Raw genomic sequence first — 25575 nt, forward strand, 5'->3', positions numbered from 1 at the left:
TTTCTATAAAAGTGATATGAAAAATACTATGGAAACCTAGTTCATTCTACTTGGAAATCTGGGGTGGTGCTCATGTAAAGCTACAGAAAGATGGCCTCTTAGCCTGCTCTAGTTTAATTAGAACATTAAACAATTATCATCATTAAATAATGAATTCTAGATAGCCTATATCCTCATATTGGATTCAAAATCTGTAACAACTGGCCATGCTTCATAAGACAGAGGCCAGAGAATCACTATTACCTGTTATAAGTTCTCATTCAAGTTGAAAACTATTCACAGTAACTCTTCAATACTTATTCTTCAGACTACAGAAACCCAGTTCCTTATATTTTTTTTCAGAGGTCTGATTTTCTAGTCTTTAATCATCATCCTTCTCCTCTGAACTCCCTCCAAAGCCTCCACGCTCCCCTTGACTTGTCGATCCCACAACTGGTTACTATGCTGTGTAAACAGCAGAGAATGTCATGCACAACCATACAACGTGGTAAGGTTTGATTTAGTTAAGAACTCAACTCACAAACACTTATTCAGAATATCTCAATCCTGTAGTGCAAAACTTGGCTGTGGCTCAGAGTGTTTTAATGGCCTGTTCATACAGCATTACATGAGGGTGATGATTTTTTAAAAATTCTTCTGGGCATAATATCGAGCTACAGAAACTCCCAAATAAGTACATCCACACAGCACCAGATATTTAAGAGCTATTTATGATTTCCACTATTTACCTGTTTAAATAAGTGTGACACATTTAAAATATTTAAGATATATATGTATGTGTGCATATGCATAATACATATATATTATACTAACTATATATTAAATATCTAGTTATATAAAATTAAATAAGGCATGTAATAGGGCTTTTTCACACGATTTAAGTCTTGAGGCTTTTGTGTGCATGTGTGTTCACACATGGTGGCATATTTCTTACTACACGAAGAAGGAAAGTAGACTATTCCCTTAATTATAGATAAGCAACCCCAAATTAATCAAATTTTAATTTATAAATTTGTGGCACAAAAGGCAGAGGGAAAAGACATCTCGCTAACAAAGGAGTAAGAATTACATTGATAACAGATTTCTTAAAAGTAACAATAGAAATGAGAAATCAAGGGATTCTTCATAGTGCTTGAGAAAATAACTATGGAATAAAAATAGTGTACTAAACTAATCCAGCTTTAAAAAACAAGAATAAAATCATAATATGTTCAGGTAAAAAAAAATCAAATATTCCACTAATAGGCTGAATTAAAAAATATATTTCGAGGAGAAGGAAAATATGGAGAAAATGCAAGACATAAAAACAAATAGTAAGAAAAAGTTTTGAACATTTATTAAATCTAGACAAATGCTATCTGGTTTAAAGCAATATTAATGCTGCTACTTAAAATAAAAAGTGATTTTTAAAGAACAGTAATAAAGTACAGGAAATTAAGAGCATATAAATTAGAGGATATCAGGTCTTTATGAGGTCCTTATATTTTAGGGGGGAGGAAAGGGGCTAAAAATAGGGTTTAAGATATTGTTAAGCTTTGTACTTGAGTAACCAAATATGCATGATAAAAGTTCAGGAGGGATCACTAAAACAGTAGTAATATTAAGATTAATTCTAAATCTAGTTTGAAATTTTAACATGTTAAACTTTGGGCTTCATTCAATATTCATGATATAATTTCCAGACTAACCTCTAAAAGGGTAGAAATGGATGAATTCAAAACCTGGTGAATTTTTTTTAATGTGGAAAAATGAGAAAAATAAACTACAGCAACTCAAAAAAACCACAACCAATCCTGAAGAATGCAAGAAAGGGAAGAAGAAAGAAGACAGGGATAAGTAGAAATTATAAACTTGATCTTAACTTGCTATTTAAAAGACAGAGATAATGAAATTGTATTTTTAAAATCCTAGCTTATAAATATGAATTCAGAATATACCAGCCTTGATCCCTAAACAGCTCATAAAGACTTCTATAGCATAAAGACACACATTTTTTTTTTTTTTAAATCAAGGGAATGTAAAAGATATACCCAGGGTACTATCAACAAAAGGTAGCTGATGTCTGAATATTAGTATCATACAAAGAATGCGTTAAGACAAAAGCATTATCAGGAAAAGATAATTATTATATAGTAAATAATAAACAGTTCAATTCACCAATAAGATAAAAAATTAAACTTGTCTTCATCTACTAATTTAACTCTATCTACAATATATAAATCAAAAATGCATAGAACTGCAAGAAGAAGGCAGCCTGGGTGGCTCAGCAGTTCAGTACCGCCTTCGGCCCAGGGTGTGATCCTGGAGACCCAGGATGGAGTCCCAGGTCGGGCTCCCTGCATGGAGCCTGCTTCTCCCTCTGCCTGTGTCTCTGCCTCTATCTCTCTCTCTGTCTCTCTCATAAATAAAATATTTTAAAAATTTAAAAAATTAAAAAAGAACTGCAAGAAGAGGTGCCTAGATGGCTCAATCGGTTAAGCATCAGATCATGATCTGAGCTGAAATCAAGTAGCCAAACTAGGATGTACATGGGAAGGATTAAATAGTAACTGCCTCACCTGGGAAAGACATAAAAATTAAGTGAGGTAAATAATATAAAGGAAAGTTGCTGACATATGGAAAACAATCTGTGGATAGGACAAAAAATAGTATTCTTTTAACTATGTTAAAATATGTTATATTTTACCAAATCCTTCACCCCTCCCTCCCTATTGCTTATGAAGCCTCTTGGGTTTAGAATCAAGGGTATAGAAGATTAGGGTATTAACCGTAGGGTTGTGTGTTTGGTTTTTCTGGGGGATGATTCTACCAGATTCTGGATAATGCAGACACTCTTCAGCTATCTTTAGTATGAGGCTCTTTGCCAAGGGGAGGGCAGAAAGGAAAAGCAGAAATTGGGAAGTTATTGTCAGGTGAGAAGGTAAATCAAAGCCACCAGATTGTGATACTCAGAATGATCACAAAGAGTCAAATAAATAGGTCATTCTTCTTCTTTTTTTCTTTTAAGATTTTATTTATTTATTAATGAGAGAGACACTTAAAGAGAGGCAGAGACATAGGCAGAGGGAGAAGCAGGCTCCCCGCGGGTTACCCGATGTGGGACTTGACCCCAGGATCCCAGGATCATGACCTAAGCCAAAGGTAGACGCTCAACCACTGAGCCACCCAGGGGCCCCCAAATGGGTCATTCTAATAATAATTTGAGCCATATATTATATTTAGATTGTTCCAGATCTTAGCAGTGGAATCAAAATGAGTATTGAACTCTGATTTTAAATGTGCATTACCTTTTTACTATGTCACATGTATATCACAGAAATGCTTTTTAGTGTCATTTCACATATCTGAGTATTTTCTCTAGGTCCCTCTGCTAATTCCTGGAAACGCTCCATTCAGAGTTGGACTCATAATCAGATTTGGCCAGTCAATACCAAGGCAACTGTCTGTATGTTTTCTTTCCACTGTATCACAGGATGCCAACACACAGCTTAAGAAACAGTCAGGAAAATGAAGCCTGTTTCTTGAGGGCCTGATTAAGCAAGACAAAGTCAATTAACATCTGATTCCTCACAGGTTTCTGCAAGCAAATTGTTGCAATTACCCAAAACCAGTGAGCAAATTGTGAGATAATTAAAAGGGGCAGTCATGGTCCTGCCACTGCTGTCAGAAATTCCGTAAGAAGCTGATTAAGGCACATTTTTAAACATGCGAAGTTTGCTGCAGGAAAGTTTTCCCCTCTAATGACAATGTACATATTAAAATACAACTGCTCTATATTTTATGTAATTTTAAGTACATTTCAAGTGTTATGTGCTTATTTGCATTTTGTATTCTTAACAATTTACTGTTTTCATTTGCATATAAAATAAATGCAACATCTTTACAAAGTGTGTGTAGTATATACACCGTTGTCACAGCCAGGACATTTTACAGCTCTATGGAATAAAAGATAGACTCCACTGTTACTGTTTATGGTCTGTAATAGGCAACATAAAAACAAACTCCACATTAGTTATGTAGACAGCATACTTTTATGAGCCTGTTAAACTTTGTTTTCACAGGCTACTTAGTCATTTCAAACTAGAGCCTAAACAAACTACCCATATATTTACTCTGTTTGTCACCAAGAGTTAAGATTTGATCTCATTATGTAGGTGGTCATTAATGCAGAATTGCAGACATTTCTATATCATGTTTACAGAAGAAGCTACCAAGAACCAAAATGGAATTGCACCAGCAGATAGGAGGTGACAAGATTTCTTTCTTAAAGTGGCATCTTCAATGAGTCTTCAGAGTGGACAGAAATCAGGTTTTCCAGCTGAGATGGTTCAGATAAAGATTTGTAATCCTGCAGTTATAAGGACTTATTAAAAAAAATCCACCCCTATCTCTAAAGGGGAGGGAGTTGTAAATTGTTTGCTCAGTTTTGCATCTTTGCACTTTGAGATAATTCAGTGAAATCTGTTGTCCATTGTTTTTCAAAGGATACACAACTGATATATGCTCTGAAGAGTATGGCCAGAATGATGAATAAAAGGCAAATCGCATGGAAAACATTTTCAAAGTAATATAGGCTTGTTTGGGGTTGACTTCCTGGAAACGATAATGTGCGTACAGCTAAGAAGGAGGTAAGTTAAAGGTGTGGATGTCCAGAAAGTGCTCCAGGCAGAGGGAAGAGTGGTATAGAGACCATAGGTAAGAGTGGGCCAAACACTTAAGAGAAACAAGCAAGAGGCCAAAATGACGAGAGCAAAATAAAGCATTTGAATTTTCTAAAGGAAATTGATGTGACTGAAATATAACTTATGTGGCAATTATTTATTAGGATGATACATCTTTTTATAAGAGCTGCTATTTTATCCACTCAAGAGTTGACAGTTCTTGGAAATTTACTTATATTCATTCATTGACCAAATGCTGAATGCATACCTACTATGAGCTAATAATGTAGGGCATTGGGTTGTATTAATGAAAACAATAGCCCAAGACTCATATTTTAATGTCATTGACCAATGACCATGGCCAATCAGGCTGTATCCCAAATTTAAAATAGATTAATACTAGAAATTCTATTTTTGTAGCACATCTCATGAATACATCAAAAGAGAAATCTCTCCATAGATGTCTAAGATAATGAGTAATTTAAAAACTGACATGTAATAATAAAATAGGAACGATAAAAATCAGTGGGTGACAAAATACTTAAACATAAATGGAAGAATTCCCATTATAGTCAGAAAAGAGCCAGGACAGCCATCATTACACCAATTATTCTAGAAGTTCTAGTTAATGCTGTAAAACTGACAACCAAAAAAGGAAGACTACATGTCGCTCTTTGTAGATGAATTATTCTACCTCATGAAAGCTTATGAGAATGGAGTAATTATTAGAAATCATAATCAAATCTCATAGGAAGCTTTTCTCCCCCCCCCCCGCAAATACATACAGATATCAATAATTTCCCTATACATGCTAGAAATAGCCAGCTTGAAAATATGATATCCATACACTAAGAACTAGAAGAAGTTATGGGAAATTAAAGCAAGGATTCAAATAAGGTACCTTTAATTGAGACTACTCAATAATATATTCTCTAAAATTAGCTTATAAGTGTTTGGTAGTTACAGTTAAAATCTGATTTGGTATTAACTGGTGAGGTGGTTTTTTAGTTCATCTAAATAATAATAATTTCGGTACAGAGAAGAAAAATGGCGAAATTAGGGGAGGGGTAAAGGACAATAAAACTACAAAAATTAAAATATGTGATATAACCCAAAGAATAGAAAAGCTGGACTAACAGAAAACCCAGAAGTAGACATATATGTGTAGTTCATTGATAATAGTTAAAAAGTCAGATCCATGAAGAATGGACTCACCCATAAACAGTGCCTTTCTTAGACAGCTTGTACTAGAATATCATTCCCTTGTGCTTTAAGCTCACTGATGGAATCAAACATCATCACTGCTGAGAATTTCACCTTCCTTCTGGGGCCAGCAAGGATAAATTCAAACAATGAGTTATTTCATAGCAAAAAAAAAAAAAATCCCCCCAAGACAACAAAAAAACCAAAAATATAACCCACAAATACATACACACACATATTCACTCACACATACAATGACCAAACTCTCAAATTAGCTTTTTCTGTAAAATTTTGTCATGAAAAGTACTATTTGATTAAGTCAAGAAGGTTGTTTTTTTTTGTTTGTTTTTTCCCGCCTCACTTTCCAAATGCCATGGACTCCTGTAGATTGGCCCTAAGACTTCCATTACCAGAAATGGCTCCTTTATCACAAAAGTACTTAGGATGTCCATATTTGGAATGTGAGATGGATTGCATGGCATTAAATATCAGTTATATTGGTCTGAGGCATCCACAAACCAACGATTGCCATGACGCTAACATTGGTCAACCCTGACTTTTTGGCATTTAATGGACTCTGCCATCAGATCTTCCGCCACCGTGGCTACACAATGCAGGGGACACTGGGTGGATGCCTGAATGATCTTATTTTGGTCTAGAGAAATAAAAAGTTAAAGTGTTTTATCTTACTTGAGTTTAGACTATCTACTCAGTACAAATAAAGAAGCACCCATATACAAGTGTATGCACACACATACACACATGTCCAAAGCTCATGTGTTTGTATCACCTAAATGAAAGTTTTTCCTAACACTTTAGAACATACACATAATGTGGACTATGTAATATTGCATGTAATGTAATATGTGCATTATGGGGACTACGTAATAACAGGTACATATGAATGTGTATATATCACACACACATGTACGATAAACACACACACCCAATACATATATATATGATATATATATATAAGATATATATATAAGATATATATATCTATATATATTATATATATAGATATCTTTTAAGAGAATTCCCTGAAGTCTATTTGTTTCACATCAAAGGGCACACATACTATTTAGAGCTTTAAAAACAAATTTTCCCATTCTTCCCTCAGAACGTTTTTGCCACCTGTTCATCAGGTTGGGAGGCTGGAGATTAGAGTAGAGGAAAATGTCCTCTTCTAGGAAAAAATTCCCTTCTCAAGTTAACTCATAAAATAGTTAAGTTGGATGCAGGGATGAGAGTAAAATACAACTATTCAATAGATTTAATTCAATAGATTTAAATTTAATTAAAATTTAATTTTTTAAAATGTCCCTCTAGGGTGGACATTTGTGGTTGAGATCCTGCCTTTGGCTCAGATCATGATCCCAGGGTCATGGGATCGAGTCCTGCATCCGGCTCCCTGCAGGGAGCCTGCTTCTCCCTCTGCCTGTGTCTTTGTGTCTCACATGAATAAATAAATAAAATGCTTAAAAAACAAAAATAAATAAAAAATAAAAATAAATAAAATGTCCCTCTAGAGACATTTTAACTACAGAGGATCTTTTAAGAACCTTCACTATAGAGACTCTTAAGAGACTCTTAACTATGGAGGACAAACTCCGGGTCGCTGGAGGGGAGGGGCTAAATGGGTGATGGACATTAAGGGCACTTGTGATGAGCACTGGGTGTGATATGTAAGTGATGAATCCTAAATTCTACTCCTGAAACCAATACTACACTATATATTAACTAACTTGAATTCAAATAAAAACTTGGAAAAAAAAAACTTTTTCTTAAAGAAAAAAAGAAAATACAATGTTCCTCTAGAATTTACAAGCCCAAACTACATTGAGCTATAATTACAATAATTATCCAACTAACAAAAAGTCACAGTTACCTGGAATAGCTTTGGTTCTCAACTTGCCAGGGTGCTTATGGTAATTTTTCTCAAAAGAATCTTTTCTATATTTAACAAGTTTTAAATAATGACTAGATGTGCACCTAGGAGGGAGACTGGGAGATCATGATTTCAACCCCAGCCTAACAAGATTGTGTCACAGTTTCTATTAACCTTTTGCGTTCAGCACCCAATCATCCTGTGGGAAATGCACAAGGGCAGAGGAATAAGCAGGATGAACTCATTGATCCCTAGGAGCCAAAAGAATATAGGATTTAAAGATTTGTTCACTGATTTTGAACAGAGCTATTAACAAAAGTCTACTCCCACATATAGTCACCCCCCCCTTCCTGAAGGAACTGAATGAATAGGACACTGATTCAATGTGTGGCTGATCCAGAGCAAGGCAGCAGAGGTACCTGTCTGTGATTTTCATTAGTGTTGGGCTGAGTCTGCCTCCATTGGTTGTGGCCAGAGTATCACATTTCCCTTTAATATTTCTAAACCACTTTGGCTCTTTGAATGTTTCACCTTAATGCTCCAGCTATCTCAACAGTACATATAAGCTCGATTAAGGTTATCCGAACATGTAACCTCTCCAGGATTGTACCTCTTGGGTCCTCATCAAATCTGCTTTGTCATAGAGCAGACGGATGAAACGAGCGTGTTACTAAGAAGGAAAGAAATCGGTCCAACTTCTAATAGGCTTATGATTCATCCTTTGACGGCTCACAGGCCTTTCTGGACAACAGCGATTGGCCATCTGGTTTCATTGGGGATGATAAATTCAGCAATAAACATGACTCTTGGTCTTCTGTCCCTCTAAACCCAAGTCACAAATATTGTGAGTCAGATGTCCCCACCCAACAACACAACAGCTCCTTAGCTCAAATGCTCCTTTGACATAGCCCATGCCACCCAACTTCAATTATGCCTGGGCTACATTTCTTTTGGAGGCACTACAGGATTTTTTTTTCTCTAACACACCACACACACACACACACACACACACACACACCACACACCACACACACACACACACACACACACATTTTTTTTTTTTTTTAAGGAGGCAGAGCCATCCAGCCAAATAAACTACGTTAAGCAGTGGGTTCCATTTTAGGTGTTGACAGTGTATAATAAATCCAGGCCTACCTAACATTTACAGGAACGTTATAAAATGAGTGAAATGGCATGAGCTGGTTGCCAGGCCAACCAGACAAACACAATAAACAGGCAGCAGTGACAGGAGTAAGTTACACCATCTCTCCGGTCTGAAATATATCACTTTACATTAGTCTTTGACCACTTTGAAAGCTCTTTGTTTTATATTTTTCAAAATGCTCTTTTACAGCATAGATTACCATTAAATCTTTTCAGATGAGGAAGTTTCTTTTTTTTTTTTTCCTGGACTTGCATAGCTCTAGAAAGTGAACATTTATTTTTATTTTAACTCTAATTAAAAAATAAATTCAAGCCTTAAGAACAATGTTAAGGCTCAAATCCTAAAAGTCCCTTCTGGCAGATTAAAAAGAAAAAAATTTTCCCTAGACTAGAAAGAAAATAAACAATAACAGTAGTTAGTACACTTCGTTGGTTTAAAATGTTCTGTTAAAATGGCAGCTTTTTGCAGTTCTATTTAACTCTTTAAAAGTCAGTCTGCATTCTGAAATATTTTCTCTCCTAATGAAGAATTCATTTTATTATAAACATGGAGTTCTAGAACATTTTAGCTGGAAGGATCTTAGAAATCATCAAATTACTCCTTGATTTGGCAGAGTAAAAAAAATAAATAGATAAATTAGGGTTTTAAAAACTAATCATTAAAGATAATGACATCTGATTTCTGCTATTTATACTCTACAAAAGTATTTACTTTTATTCCTTTAGCCAATATTCACATAAGTGAAATAAGCTCTCCCTCACTTATTTTCAGCTTCGGCTTTGAACAGCAAAGTAAAATAGAATGATTTAAAATTTTCCATACAAAATGAAATAAAACTATGCCTGTAAGACATATGTAGAATACTTTTAAAACTCAGTTTAACTAAATTTGTTTGACCCATAGGAAATATTGCCAGATTATCAACTATCCTGAAAGGGATGTTTGTGGATAGGGTGACCAACTTGTCCCAGTTTGCTTGAGACATTCCACATGTGAGCCTGTGCTTCAGAAAACCCCTCAGGTCTGGGCAGAAAGGTACAATTGGTTACCTATTTGTGCAAGTAATTTATTTATTCTCCTTGTTTTTCAATACAGTTCAATAAGATAAAAACGTATCTGTAAGTTACTCTGAGGAAAATTTCACCCCTACCCCAAAACATGAAAAGTGAGATAAGTTCTGTGCTGGTGGTTAATTTCTTAATAATCAATAGAATCCATATTTCAAATCTATTTCTACAGTTGGAGTAGTAGGTTTAGTATGAGGCACTCAGAATATAGTCAACCTATGCATCATTTCAAGTTTCTAAATTGTAGCTGTATCAGCAGAAAAAAATTCACTGGATGATGGTCTGGAAGAAACTAGCCTAGTTTCCCACTGACTAGTTTATCATTTCTCCACCTGTACTACCAGGACTTGGTTTTAAGGAAAACAACATAAACATTAGGGGAAATCAGAAACAGAGAAAGGACAGCAAGGCTAGAAGGAGCCCTTTGGGAACTTGGTACAGTACATCATAAATCTCCAATGCTCCTTAGAAATAATACCATGTAATGCTTTGAAATCTCCAAAATAGATCGACATTTTAGTATAAATGGTACATTCGTTTTATCAACTGGAGAAAAGGCATTGTTCTTGCTTCGTGTGGGCAGAATTATAAGTCAGCTCTACAGAGATATATCTCTTATGTTTCATTTTTGAATTCTCTATTTTTGTCCTGTAATATGCAGCATGACATCTAACAAAGCTTGAGAAAATTTTCTGATCAAAATGTTTCCACTAAGGAATAAATGTATGTAGATTAACTGTACTAATAGTCCAGGTTCTTCATGCCTTGCTGTTCCTGCACTCTTTGCCACATGACTTTGAAGTTCCATTTTATAAATTGATGGGTCTATTTCCTCATCCTTTGTGATGAATCTGTGATGTACTTTAGTCAACAGAATGCCATAGAGTGAGGATGCACCAGTTCTAAGCCCAGACACAAAGATCATATGCATGTCTATGTTCTCTCTCTTGGCCCTCTACCTCTGCCATGACAACACGTCTGTGCTAGTCTGCTAGAGAATGAGGAACACAGGCCCCTGTGCTATGATTCCTAGCTAATAGCTATCAAACAGCCAGGCCATCGACTGATCCCGTTGGAGACTGAAAACCATCCAGCTGAGCCCAGCCTAAAAGAGTAACTAACTCCTGGACTCAAGATTTTTCAGATGCTTATTGTTGTGAGCTGTTTATTTTAAAGGTGGTTTGTTTTATACTATTACTATGATAATAGATGACCAGTAGAAAGTCAAGAGGCCCTGAATCCCACCCTCATCAAAATACACAGACTCTAAAAAATTACAAAGGAGTTGTGGTGTTGATACCTCCTAATACCATCTGGGGGCTTGACTGCAACTTAACTGAGCCCATACTCTAAGCCAGTCAATGCTCACATGCTTCCTCTTGGCTGCTTGATGATCCTCCCTGAAGTAACAGTACCTCAACATGTACTCAGGCTTGGCCATCGTGGCCACAAGGTATGTTTACCTGGCAAGTCATTCCAAAAAACAAAAAACAAAAAACAAAAAAAAAAAAAGAAAAAAAGAAAAAGAAAAAGAAAATCTGATTTCAAAAATCACACACATACAACACAAATAGACTGAACATCCTCCATGAAATCTCAATTTTATCAGCATATACTATAGATCCTATTGTATTGGTCCAATGCCATAATGAGCCTCTAGATTTCAAGAATGCAGGGAGACTACTTGAGAAGGCAATTGGCATATGTCTTTTTAAATTTTAGGCTATGGCAACTGACTACCACAGCTAGAGCTAATTAACCAATTGATTAATCAATACACTGATGCTAGAGCTCCTTCCATGACCAGCATAACAACTACACTTCCAAAGATACTGATTTCAGCACACACACTAGAATGCTGCTAAAAGATATAATGTCCATATTTTAGTGGACTTAATTTCTAAGCTATTATTGCTAACTCTCAATTCTCTCTGTTAACTGGGTTCTGTATACAGTATCTAGTGAAGAAATATTTATAACTTAAATTTCCTGATCTTCAGTATTACCAGAAGTTTGGCACATACAAATTGCTTGCTTTGTTAAATGGATACAATAATTATGAAATAACAAAGAGAGATGATTAAATGTCCTATATGAAAATATAACTTACTTTAATAATTAGGCACACTGAAGCATGCCTGGGTGGCTCAGTAGGTTAAATGTCTGACTCTTGATTTCAGCTCAGGTTTGTGAGATTGAGCCCTGCATCAGGTTTCATGTTCAGTGCAGAGTCTGTTTGGGATTCTATCTCTCTCTCTGCCCCTCATCACACTTGCCCTCTCTCTCTCAAATAAATAAGTGAATAAAAGCTAAAGAAAAATAGACATATGATCATTGTAAAAAATAAAATATAGGATAACATTAGAAATATAAATATAGGGGCATATATAAATAATAAATATAAAATAAGACCTGAGAGAATGCTGACAAGCTAGAGAAGATGGATACTTCTTGGGCTACGAGAGGACAGACTTTCTAGCCTCCTGTAACTACTTTGACATCATTCTTACCACATCTTATGGCCATTTCTGCTGTGCAGCTTCAAATGAAAAAGAAATACGTAAAACAGATTGCCTGTTGACCAGGCATGGCCACTCCCATTCTTGAAAACTCCCTCAGAAAATAAACAGTAATGAAAGGGAACTGAAAGTGGGAAGAGAGGGGAAAAATGGGGAGAAAGGACAGTATTGAATGTCATGGACTGCCCTGAAATACAAGAAGCCTTGTTTTCTGATGTCCAAGTTTGACAATATTTCACTTAAAATGTTAAAGGAATAAATGGTGAGCTGTCTAAACCGTTTAGCAACAGAAACTGCTAACTAATCAGTCTGTGTAGCTGTTCACAGCAGACTAAAGCTGCCTTAGTGCATAAACCCATTCTCAAGTTCTGCTCAGGTTCATCTCTACGTGTTATTTCCCTCTGCCACCCTTCCCAATCCTTGCTCACCATGCTGTTTGGAAATCTCTAGAGGAAGGGTGGAGTGAGCCCCATGACTCCTGCTCTCTTGCCATTTTTAGCTGCCTGCAACCTTTCCTGGCTGCCACAATTTATAGACTTGGGCTCAGTGGCCTTGCCAAATAACAAGCGTCTGGCTCATGAACCCTGAGGTGGACTCCCATTAAATGGAAACGTGTCCACTCCACCATAGGAAAGCAAAGAAGGGGCTTGAAATGTCAATGTGTGAAAAGTCAAGGTTAATGGAGTGCAAGATTTTTACAAGAGAACCACCACCCTGCAATGACTAATTAAACTGAGTGAGGTCCAGATGGCAAGCATCTTTAAAGATGCCAATTATAGATTCAAATGTTTTTGTGTGACACTGTTTTCCTAGAAAGATTAAGGAGGAATGACGACTTGCTTTTGGTGTTAGGCACCATTTTATTCCACTGGAGATCTGGCCAATGCCTGCCCTGGGCTGCCCCTGTGTGCACAAGTGATGCTAACTTCATAATAGATCCTGGGCATAGAGAACATTTAAGAATCTGTGGCCAGTCCAGAAAAAGAGAGTGGATCCTGTTGAAGAATCGGCTTGCCCACATTTGTATTGCCACACTCCTGCACAGTTACTGCAGGCTGGGACAAGTTGGAATGAAGTGTACCCAAATTCTTCGCTGAGACACAGAGAAGTCACATCGATCACTTTTGTCTTTTACTGAGTCTCATATTTAGATAGTATTCCTCAGTCTATTATTTTGCTCAATAGCCCTGCACAGATGGATACTATAGATTGGTATCAAAATAGTTCATGTTCTGGGCACCTGGGTGGCTCAGTGGTTGAGCATCTGCCTTTGGCTTAGTTCATAATCCCCGAGTCCCACATCAGGCTCCATGCTCAGCGGGGAGCCTGCTTCTCCCTCTGCCTATGTCTCTGCCTCTGTGTGTGTGTGTGTGTGTGTGTGTGTGTGTCTGTCATGAAAAAATAAACAAAATCTTTAAAAAAATAGTTCATGTTCAAAGCACTTTAACAAACTCTGTATGAGACTGAATTAAAAATGTTTCCTTGCTATACGACTTTTCAGCTCCTTTATCTCACAATGATATACCATCAACTTCTGAAAAAGGATGAGATAATGTATATTTGTTCTACCTCTAACACACATGTATACACACACACACACACACACACACACACCCATCAAGGGCTTTCAGACTTTAAATTGTTAGATTTAAAAAATGTTTGTGGATGTAGTTTGAGAGCAATACTAGATAATTAAGGTTTCCAGGAAGAGGAAAAATGACAAATCTGGCATTTGGGGGCATTATTCTGGCAAAGGCATCAGGATATCATGAAACAAAGTGATAAAGCAAAGAGATTAGCTCAGTGTTTGGTTTGTTTCTCACTATAATCCTTATATTAGATGTTTAAAGACTGCTAAAAAGGGAATGAAAAGAGAAGCATGGATGTAAAGCAAACTGAAAGGTTTGTGGAACTTTCTATACCCTGAGAGCAAGGAAGAGGTCAAAGATGACTCTGAGGTTTCAAGACTGGAGAGAAAATATATTAATAAAAGTTGGAGTGGGGAACTGGAGAGAAATGCAGGTTTGTACTGGTGGAATTTGAAGGAATGGGAATCTTTTGGAGATATAATGGTAACATGGAGAGAGAGCCTAGCAAAATTAACACATAATGCTCAGACATACAATTTGTTCCAAAAGGAAGGAATGTTAAGCTTGTGGTGTCAATGATGGACCTGCAGAGTTATCCTGCATGATAGGAAAGCACAGTAAAAATGACAGTTGAGAAAAACTTGAAGGGCTAGGGGGGAAATGTTTTAAGGGGTATTCTTTGACTCCATGGCCACCTAAAGGAATCATATAGAGATTAGTGTGTGTACACTGTGTGTGTGTGTGTGTGTGTGTGTGTGTGTGTGGTGGGGAGGCAGTGGGGAAAGGGGTGTTGTTTGTGCTTGTGCATGAATAGTTGCTAAATAATATTTTCCATAAGGAAACATGGAAATGAGTTGACTTTCATGGAAGTTAATAGTAACAACTTTGGTTAGTATTACTGAGCATGAATTAAAGTCCCAGAAATACTTGACCTAGAGAATCATTAAAATAACATTATGCAGATACCACCCTTTCCTTTAGCCAACAATTGTATCGAGGTATATTATACATATCTTAACATCTATCCATTTAAAGTATAGAATTAAATGATTTTTGACAAATTTACTGTGCTGTGCAACCATCACCACAATCCTGTTTTAGAACACTTTCTCATCCCAGTAAGATCAAGACTTACAGTTAATAGCTGCTCCCAACCCCAGCTCTAAGCATTTACTTTTTTCCTCTCCGCATTTTCTGCAGATTCCATTCTAGCCTTATCTTCATCTGAGAAAACATTATCTTTTTCCTTGTTCTAAATAAAATTGCTCCAGTCAGTATGCAAATAAGAAACAGAACGTCTTTGAAACACAAAACAACAACCCAAAGTAGCTGACACTGAAACATAGTACCTTACAGAATGGAAGATGGGAGATGTTTCTTACACTAAGTTCCTGTTTTCCATGCTCAAAAAAAAAAAAAAAAAAGTAAACAAGGAACTAAAGGTGATGCTTCAGTCTAAGAAGTAAGATCCTTTAAGAAACTCAGTACAGGATCTGAACAACAAAGTCAATGAACTAACCAAACACAATAGTAACAGACAAATACAAACTGATGGTTGCCAGAAGAAAAAGAAGTGGAGGATGGATGAAGTAGGGGAAGGGATTAAGAGGTATAATATTCCAGCTGCAAAATAAATAATATACAGGGATGTAATTTAGAACATGGAGAATATAGTCAATAATATAGTAACAACTTTGCATGGTGACAGATGGTAACTAGACTTATTGCAGTGAACATTTTATAAGTACATAAATATCAAATCACTACGCTATACACCTGAAACTGACACAATATTGTATGTTAATTATTTGAAGGAAAGAAGGAGGGAAAGAAGGAGGGAGGGAGGGAAGGAAGGAAGGAAGGAAAGCAGGAAGGCAGGAAGGAAGAGGGAAGGAAGGGAGGAAGGAAGGAAGGAAGGAAGGGAGGAAGGAAGGAAGGAAGGAAGGAAAGAAGGAAGGAACGAAGGAAGGAAGAAACCTGGCATCAGTAAGAAAATAAGTGATGTTTTACCCTGGGCTGAGTTTTCAGACATCACTAGCCTGGCTAGGTTAAGTTTGCAGAAAACGACATTTGGCATTCTCCAGGAGAAAGCCTGATAGGCAATTGCATTGCAAAGACAGCCGCTGTGGTCAGCAAGGTATTCTGATTTGGCCCAAAGTTCGAGAAGAGGGTAGAATTGGGCCACATGGAAATTGGCGCTCAGAGGAATTGCATCTGGAAGGCGAACTTTCCAGGCTGCTGACGGCTCAAAATGTCAAATTGTTTGAAAAAACAAACACTCTGACATAACAGATCCATGCAATGAAGTTTTCAAGATGTTCTCAACAGAACATGCAGCAGTTGGCACAAGAAACCTACTCCCCAACCCCCAAATACTGTCCCAATAACCAAAAGAAGACGACAAAACTTTGAGACTTACATAAAGTTGTTGGAAAACCAATTCCACTGGATAAATTTCCCCTGCTCTTCCATTCATACAGTAATAATTGAATATTCTCTGTTAGACTCAACTTTTTTTTTTTCAAATGGCCCAGCCTCCTACATGTGGTATGTGTGCATTCCTACCCCCTGAAAGGACACAGTCTAAATAGTCTACATGTATTGAAACATTAAGCCTTACAGATACCACAAAGGCTCAGACAAAAGTAAAGAAACTTGTTCAAAATTACCTGTGAATGGAATATTCCTTCGATGAGCTGATAATCGATAGTTGAGCCCATAAAGCAGCCATTGGACAATCGAGATAAAAAGACAGTTGGTAAGAAGTATGAGATGGTAAAACTTCTGGGAATTTCTAAAATACAGTCGAACTACACAAAGTATGAAAGTGAGCTTATTCTTTCAGAAGATATTTGTGGTTCACTGGTAGGCTGCTTGGCATTTCAATTGTGGTTTCTTTATTCTCACTCATCCTTAAAAAATGTGATGAGTGTAATAAGCTTTGTATCCATTTTCAAGGCACAGTGCGTAGAAGTCTACCCAGCTCCTATCTGGCAAGCGCCTTCCTGCTTCTGCAAATTTCTTTCACCACTCAACCCTGTGCCTGGCCTTCCATTATCTTCCTCAGCCACCTGTGTTACCATTCTGGTATCAAATCTTTCAAGCTCCAAAGTGTTTTTCAAATGTCCCATCTTCTCAATTTTGTGCTGTGTCTATATCAATGATTAATAAAATGAAAGTCTGAGAAATATGAGCATGTATGCCTTGAAAATGTCATGTGTATTAGGCACTTTAATTTTTCAAAAATTTCAGCAATGAAAAGAAGGCAAAGAAATCCCAATGCAGGGGAAAAGCTAAGTGGTATCCATCTAGATATGCTCCATATCTACTTTTCCTATGCTTTTTTGTAGGGAGGGGGGAACATTTTTGTATTATTAAGATTTTTCTCTTTAGAGGTGTTCAAGGTTCACTGCAAAACTGGGGAAGACACAGATTTCACGTAGGGTCTCTCTCCCCAACACTTACACAGCCTCCCTCACTGTCAACATCCCCCACCAGAGAGGCACACATTACCACTGAGGAGCTTACATTGACACATCATTGTCACCCAAAGTCCATACCCCATCCTGTACGTTCTATGGGTTTGGACAAAAGTTTAGTGACAGGTATCCATTAATATGGGTAAAAAACTGATCTTTTTGCCATCTCCACAGTCTTGCCTTTTCCAGACTATCATGTAGTTGGAATCATACAGTATGCAGGCTTTCAGATTGACTTCTTTTCACTTCTTTTTCACTTGGCAACCTGCATTTAAGTTCCCTTCGTGTCTTTTCATGACTTCATGGCTCATTTCTTTTTAGCAATAAATAATATTTCATTATCTGAATGGACCACAGTTTATCCACTTACATATCGAGGGACATCTTGGTTGCTTTCAAAGCCTGGCGATTATGAGTAAAGCTGCCTTAAACATCTGTGTACAGGTTTTTGCGTGGACATAGGTTTTGAATCTCTTTGGGTAGTTAGCAAGGAGCAGAGTTTGCAGGATGATATGATAATGGCATGTTTCATTTTGTAAGAAACCTTCAGACTGTCTTCCAGCGTAGCTGCACCATTTCACATTCCCACCAGCAACGAAGGAAAATTTCTGTTGCTCCACATCCTTGCCAGCATTTGGTATTATCAGGGTTCCTATGATTTTAACAATAATATCTGGGGGCATGTCCATCTGATGGGTTAATAGGACTATCAAGAAAAATTGCTTTGGAAAAACAGACAAAGCAAACTACCATGCCTAGAAGTTAGTCCTTTCTATATAAAAAAATAATAATAAAAAAAAAGATTGTCTCATTTTAATTTTAGGTTTTTCCTTCTTTTTCATTTGTTTGTTTTTAATCACATGGATAAACATGATTTTTTTAGAAATAAGAAGAAAAAGAAGAAACAAAGTACAGAGAAACAAGAGTAAAATTCAGCCATAACTCTACCTCCCAAAGTAAAAGAAAAATACTACTAGTGGTTTTGGTTCATATCCTTCCAGAAACATAACCTGTGTGTCCATGCACATGCATGCACATGTGCACACACACAGACACACAAGCATACAGGGTTTCTATTAGCTCTTGCTGCATAACAAATCATCCCAAAACTTTATGACTCAAAATAACAATCATTTACTTAGTTTATATCTCCTCAGGTCAGCAATTTGGGCTAGGTACCTGGGAGATTCTTCTGCTGCTGGTAAGTTAAGGGACTCCCCTTCTTGGAATTGCCTAGGGGTAAGTGGCCCATAAGTGTCTCATTATCCAGCCAATCTATCCAGCCTTGTTCTCATGGTGGCAGTAGCAGGGTTCCCAGGAGAAGCAAGATGGCAAGTCCAGTATATAAGCCCTTTCTGAGCACCTCATTTAACCATGTAAACCTGTGGTCTGTGGGCAACACAATTCACATGGCCAATCCAGAGTCTGGGGGTGCAGAAATAGACTTCATTATCTGATAGGAGGGTTTGAATTGGGAGAATGTGTGTCTACATTTGCAGTCATTCATAATCCTGCCACCAAGGGAGTGAGGTACTGCTAACATTTTGATTTATATTTTCTTCAAAAACATACAAACCCACACTAAATTAAAATGTATTACAAGTGAGCCCGATAACAATACATATTGCTCTACCTCATTGTTGTATTTTCTTGATAGTGAGGAATTTTATTTTTTATTTAGTGTTTATTTACTTTTTTAAAGTAAGCTCTGTGCCTAAAGTGGGGCTTGAACTCGTGACTCCAAGATCAAGAGTCACATCTTGACCGACTGAGCCAGTTGGGCACCCCCAACTCATTGTTCTAGATAACTGCAGAATGTCGCTCCATTAAGCTGACCATAATGTATTTGAGCTCCATCCTGAAATTCAACTTTAGAACATTTCCAATTTTTCTCTATCGGGCTGTCAGAAACAACTCTGTGCCTTCATCTTTCCATCTATCCACGATTATTTTCTTACATAGTTCCTCAGTTAGTTTCTCTTCACTTTCCAAGGCTCTCAAGAAATGCAGCCTTTGTTCATTAGGAGACATGGGAAAAACAGAGCTGGAAGGATGGAAATAAAGGCCAGGATAAAACCCTGACGGTTCATTACAAACTTGTCACCAATACTAAACAAATTAAAATGAAAAAGTAAAAGTAAACATAAAGATAACAATAAAATCATCCTGGAATCCCACTTGGTTGCAAAGAAAAATTTGTAAATATATTCTCAGCTGCTTCTGCTGCACTTAACATATTGTTTAAAACATGCAGTATGGGACTGTTTTCTACTTATTTTGCTGATATCAGTCCAGGTTGCTGGAGCATTTCCTTTAGCAACATGTTGGTCTCTTCCTCAACACATCCTGAATCAGCTGCCTCCAGTTCTTACTAGGTCTGGATACCTGGCCTCACCTACCTTCACTGTCTCTCCCATCTGACTCCAGAATCTAGAAGAGATCAATTTACCCAGTTGGATTTCACTGGCAGTGATAATCTTAGTGTCATGGTTCAGCCTCCCCACCTGCTTTTGGGTCTTTTCCAACTCACTAAGTACTTCCTCGTCAGTTTTTTTCCGTTTCAAGAACAAGGGAAAATCTCTAACACTTGATGTGCACCTGTATGCTGTGGGCACTCAACAAGCAAAACAGGAGAAGAAATAAAATAAACACCTTATTATAGTCAAGCTGGACTAGGTCCAAGGAGATGTCTAAAAGCTTTTGTCTGCAGAAAACTGAACTCTTAGGGCTGATAACGGTGATTGGATGTCAAAGGTATAATAAGAAATAAAGTTCTTTGAAAACAAACTGCAAACACCATAAAATTGTATTGTTTTCAACTTCCCCAATGAGTGGCTTTGTTATGTGTGTGTATTACAGCAGACTGCTATGCCAACGGAAGACAAGAAGATTCTAAGCTTGTCATGTGTTTATACATGACTTCCGGAATTAAGGTTGCATGCATGAATTTTTTACTCACCCTGCATAATCAATAGGGTAAATTTGGGAAAAGAGAAATGTGAAGGGCTTAAAAATATGCTTCTTTTTGCTGTTTTTCTTCATAGTGTGATAGTTGCAGTTTCAAAAAAAAATCATTCTTTCCATTTTGTTTTTAAACTTTCTGTGGCTATTTGTCAGGCTCCCAATTCCTATTTTGTATATTTGGTGTTTTGTTTTGTTTTGTATTGATTTTACTAGAGACATAAGGTAAAACAATGCTATGTTGGGTGATTAAATTTGCTCTTTTATAAAGGACTCCTGTATGGAAAGATTAAGACAACACTAGGATGGAAGACCTAAAATACATTTGTGACCTAGTGCTATAAGATTAGAAAGGTCATTGAGATTTATTTTAATGCAAATAGTACCAGATGGAAGTCATAAAATAATTACATGATTTACTTATTATTTCTTATCCAAAATGATGATGAAGATTAGAATGCAATCTTACTGTCTGAGTTGTCATTTATCATTACTCAAGATCTTCTTCAAAATAAAATGAAAAGTATCAAAGTATCTGGTCAAATCCCTAATTAGTGCTTAGTATCTATCAGATCACATTTTCTCCCCCCCCCCAAAAAAATAAGGAATGCCTCCATTCATGGAGAAAGACCAGTTTCATTTTAAGCATGATTCCTGATGTCCATGGCAAGTCTGCTGACTGAAAAGAAAGTGTTTATTGATTCAACCTTTCCATAACCCTCTACTAAAGTAAACATGTCTGAGACAACTAAGCAAAACATCAAATTTCACTCAACTACCATGTGGCCCTCTTGCTTAAAGAACTTGGCATGGGCCACTCTCCAGTCAAGGCTTCAGTAGTACAGAAGATCTGCATTTTATATGTATCGTAATCCCCCACACGATTTTTTTCTCTTCTGTCCCCCTTCATGTCCCTCCCATCTTCAATTAATTGCTGGGGGCTAAAAGTATAGTATCATCTTCACGAGGTACAAACTGTTGTAATAACATGTCGGTTTCATCTCATTACAAGTTGGTATAAGCATCTTCCTAGGAGATGAGAGAATAGGTCTGCATAGTTTCATCATCTTTGGAAAATTTCACTTTGTTGCTAATGCCATAATCATGCATCACCCATGACTTTCAGGTCTGATCCTAAATAAGAATTTTTTATTTTCAATGTCAAAAATCCCCAATTAAACATCATGGCAATCTGTACTGAACCCCAGATTTTATTCTTTTTTTTAAAATTGTTTTATTGGAGTTCAATTTGCTAACATATAGCATAACACCCAGTGCTCATCCCTCCAAGTGCCCCCCTCTTTGCCCATCACCCATTCACCCAAACCCCCCCACCCACTTCCCTCTCCACTACCCCTTGTTCATTTCCCAGAGTTAGGTGTCTGTCATGTTTTGTCACCCTCACTGATATTTTCACTCATTTTCTCTCCTTTCCCTTTATTCCCTTTCACTAATTTTTATATTCCCCAAATGAATGAGACCATATAATATTTGTCCTTTTCTGCCCAGATGTTATTCAACATGGGAAAATTGAACTATCTTCACATTCTTTTTTTTTTTTATGGTAAAAACTGATTTTATTTATTTTTTTTTATTGGTGTTCAATTTACTAACATACAGAATAACACCCAGTGCCCGTCACCCATTCACTCCCACCCCCCGCCCTCCTCCCCTTCTACCACCCCTAGTTCGTTACCCAGAGTTAGCAGTCTTTACGTTCTGTCTCCCTTTCTGATATTTCCCACACATTTCTTCTCCCTTCCCTTATTTTCCCTTTCACTATTATTTATATTCCCCAAATGAATGAGAACATATAATGTTTGTCCTTCTCCGACTGACTTACTTTACTCAGCATAATACCCTCCAGTTCCATCCACGTTGAAGCAAATGGTGGGTATTTGTCATTTCTAATAGCTGAGTAATATTCCATTGTATACATAAACCACATCTTCTTTATCCATTCATCTTTCGTTGGACACCGAGGCTCCTTCCACAGTTTGGCTATCGTGGCCATTGCTGCTATAAAAACATCGGGGTGCAGGTGTCCCGGCGTTTCATTGCATTTGTATCTTTGGGGTAAATCCCCAACAGTGCAATTGCTGGGTCGTAGGGCAGGTATATTTTTAACTGTTTGAGGAACCTCCACACAGTTTTCCAGAGTGGCTGCACCAGGTCACATTCCCACCAACAGTGTAAGAGGGTTCCCTTTTCTCCGCATCCTCTCCAACATTTGTTGTTTCCTGCCTTGTTAATTTTCCCCATTCTCACTGGTGTGAGGTGGTATCTCATTGTAGTTTTGATTTGTATTTCCCTGATGGCAAGTGATGCAGAGCATTTTCTCATATGAATGTTGGCCATGTCTATGCCTTCCTCTGTGAGATTTCTGTTCATGTCTTTTGCCCATTTCATGATTGGATTGTTTGTTTCTTTGGTGTTGAGTTTAATAAGTTCTTTATAGATCTTGGAAACTAGCCCTTTATCTGATATGTCATTTGCAAATATCTTCTCCCATTCTGTAGGTTGTCTTTGAGTTTTGTTGACTGTATCCTTTGCTGTGCAAAAGCTTCTTATCTTGATGAAGTCCCAATAGTTCATTTTTGCTTTTGTTTCTTTTGCCTTCGTGGATGTATCTTGCAAGAAGTTACTATGGCCGAGTTCAAAAAGGGTGTTGCCTGTGTTCTTCTCTAGGATTTTGATGGAATCTTGTCTCACATTTAGATCTTTCATCCATTTTGAGTTTATCTTTGTGTATGGTGAAAGAGAGTGGTCTAGTTTCATTCTTCTGCATGTGGATGTCCAATTTTCCCAGCACCATTTATTGAAGAGACTGTCTTTCTTCCAATGGATAGTCTTTCCTCCTTTATCGAATATTAGTTGCCCATAAAGTTCAGGGTCCACTTCTGGATTCTCTATTCTGTTCCACTGATCTATGTGTCTGTTTTTGTGCCAGTACCACACTGTCTTGATGACCACAGCTTTGTAGTACAACCTGAAATCTGGCATTGTGATGCCCCCAGCTATGGTTTTCTTTTTTAAAATTCCCCTGGCTATTTGGGGTCTTTTCTTTTTTTTTTTTTTTTTAATTTTTTTTTTCGGGGTCTTTTCTGATTCCACACAAATCTTAAAATAATTTGTTCTAACTCTCTGAAGAAAGTCCATGGTATTTTGATAGGGATTGCATTAAACGTGTATATTGCCCTGGGTAACATTGACATTTTCACAATATTAATTCTGCCAATCCATGAGCATGGAATATTTTTCCATCTCTTTGTGTCTTCCTCAATTTCTTTCAGAAGTGTTCTATAGTTTTGAGGGTATAGATCCTTTACATCTTTGGTGAGGTTTATTCCTAGGTATCTTATGCTTTTGGGTGCAATTGTAAATGGGATTGACTCCTTAATTTCTTTCTTCAGTCTCATTGTTAGTGTATAGAAATGCCACTGACTTCTGGGCATTGATTTTGTATCCTGCCACGCTACCAAATTGCTGTATGAGTTCTAGCAATCTTGGGGTGGAGACTTTTGGGTTTTCTATGTAGAGTATCATGTCATCGGTGAAGAGGGAGAGTTTGACTTCTTCTTTGCCAATTTGAATGCCTTTAATGTCTTTTTGTTGTCTGATTGCTGAGGCTAGGACTTCCAGTACTATGTTGAACAGCAGTGGTGAGAGTGGACATCCCTGTCTTGTTCCTGATCTTAGGGGAAAGGCTCCCAGTGCTTCCCCATTGAGAATGATATTTGCTGTGGGCTTTTCATAGATGGCTTTTAAGATGTCGAGGAATGTTCCCTCTATCCCTACACTCTGAAGAGTTTTGATCAGGAATGGATGCTGTATTTTGTCAAATGCTTTCTCTGCATCCAATGAGAGGATCATATGGTTCTTGGTTTTTCTCTTGCTGATATGATGAATCACATTGATTGTTTTACGGGTGTTGAACCAGCCTTGTGTCCCAGGGATAAATCCTACTTGGTCATGGTGAATAATTTTCTTAATGTACTGTTGGATCCTATTGGCCAGTATCTTGTTGAGAATTTTTGCATCCATGTTCATCAGGGATATTGGTCTGTAATTCTCCTTTTTGGTGGGGTCTTTGTCTGGCTTTGGAATTAAGGTGATGCTGGCCTCATAGAACGAATTTGGAAGTACTCCATCTCTTTCTATCTTTCCAAACAGCTTTAGGAGAATAGGTATGGTTTCTTCTTTAAACGTTTGATAAAATTCCCCTGGGAAGCCATCTGGCCCTGGACTCTTGTGTCTTGGGAGGTTTTTGATGACTGCTTCAATTTCCTCCCTGGTTATTGGCCTGTTCCGGTTTTCTATTTCTTCCTGTTCCAGTTTTGGTAGTTTGTGGCTTTCCAGGAATGCGTCCATTTCTTCTAGATTGCCTAATTTATTGGCGTATAGCTGTTCATAATATGTTTTTAAAATCGTTTGTATTTCCTTGGTGTTGGTAGTGATCTCTCCTTTCTCATTCATGATTTTATTAATTTGAGTCTTCTCTCTCTTCTTTTTAATAAGGCTGGCTAATGGTTTATCTATCTTATTAATTCTTTCAAAGAACCAACTCCTGGTTCTGTTGATCTGTTCCACAGTTCTTCTGGTCTCGATTTCGTTGAGTTCTGCTCGAATCTTTATTAACTCCCTTCTTCTCTTGGGTGTAGGATCTATTTGCTGTTTTTTCTCTCGCTCCTTTATGTGTAAGGTTAGCTTTTGTATTTGAGTTCTTTCCAGTTTTTGAATGGATGCTTGTATTGCGATGTATTTCCCCCTTAGGACTGCTTTTGCTGCATCCCAAAGATTTTGAACGGTTGTATCTTCATTCTCATTAGTTTCCATGAATCTTTTTAATTCTTCCTTAATTTCCTGGTTGACCCTTTTATCTTTTAGCAGGATGGTCCTTTTTTTTTTTTTTTTTTTTTTTTTTTTTTTTTTAGCAGGATGGTCCTTAACCTCCACGTGTTTGAGGTCCTTCCAAACTTCTTGTTGTGATTTAGTTCTAATTTCAAGGCATTATGGTCCGAGAATATGCAGGGGACAATC

At 37.2% G+C, this 25575-nt stretch overlaps 1 long non-coding RNA gene across 8 annotated transcripts in view; it reads right to left on the reverse strand.

Annotated features, from left to right (window-relative positions):
* LOC144286936 (uncharacterized) overlaps positions 1-25575 on the reverse strand; it is a 571272-nt gene that overhangs the window by 173737 nt on the left and 371960 nt on the right. For 2 of the 8 annotated variants that reach the window (XR_013354886.1, XR_013354887.1), the window contains exon 6: positions 5877-5985. The exons of 5 other annotated variants lie outside the window; for them this stretch is intronic. This is a non-coding gene — a long non-coding RNA (uncharacterized LOC144286936). The remainder of the gene's footprint in view (positions 1-5876; positions 5986-25575) is intronic. One more of the 8 variants, XR_013354888.1, reaches the window with a different exon arrangement.

The sequence above is a fragment of the Canis aureus genome, chromosome 16, assembly GCF_053574225.1.
Source record: "Canis aureus isolate CA01 chromosome 16, VMU_Caureus_v.1.0, whole genome shotgun sequence".
NCBI lineage: Eukaryota > Metazoa > Chordata > Mammalia > Carnivora > Canidae > Canis > Canis aureus.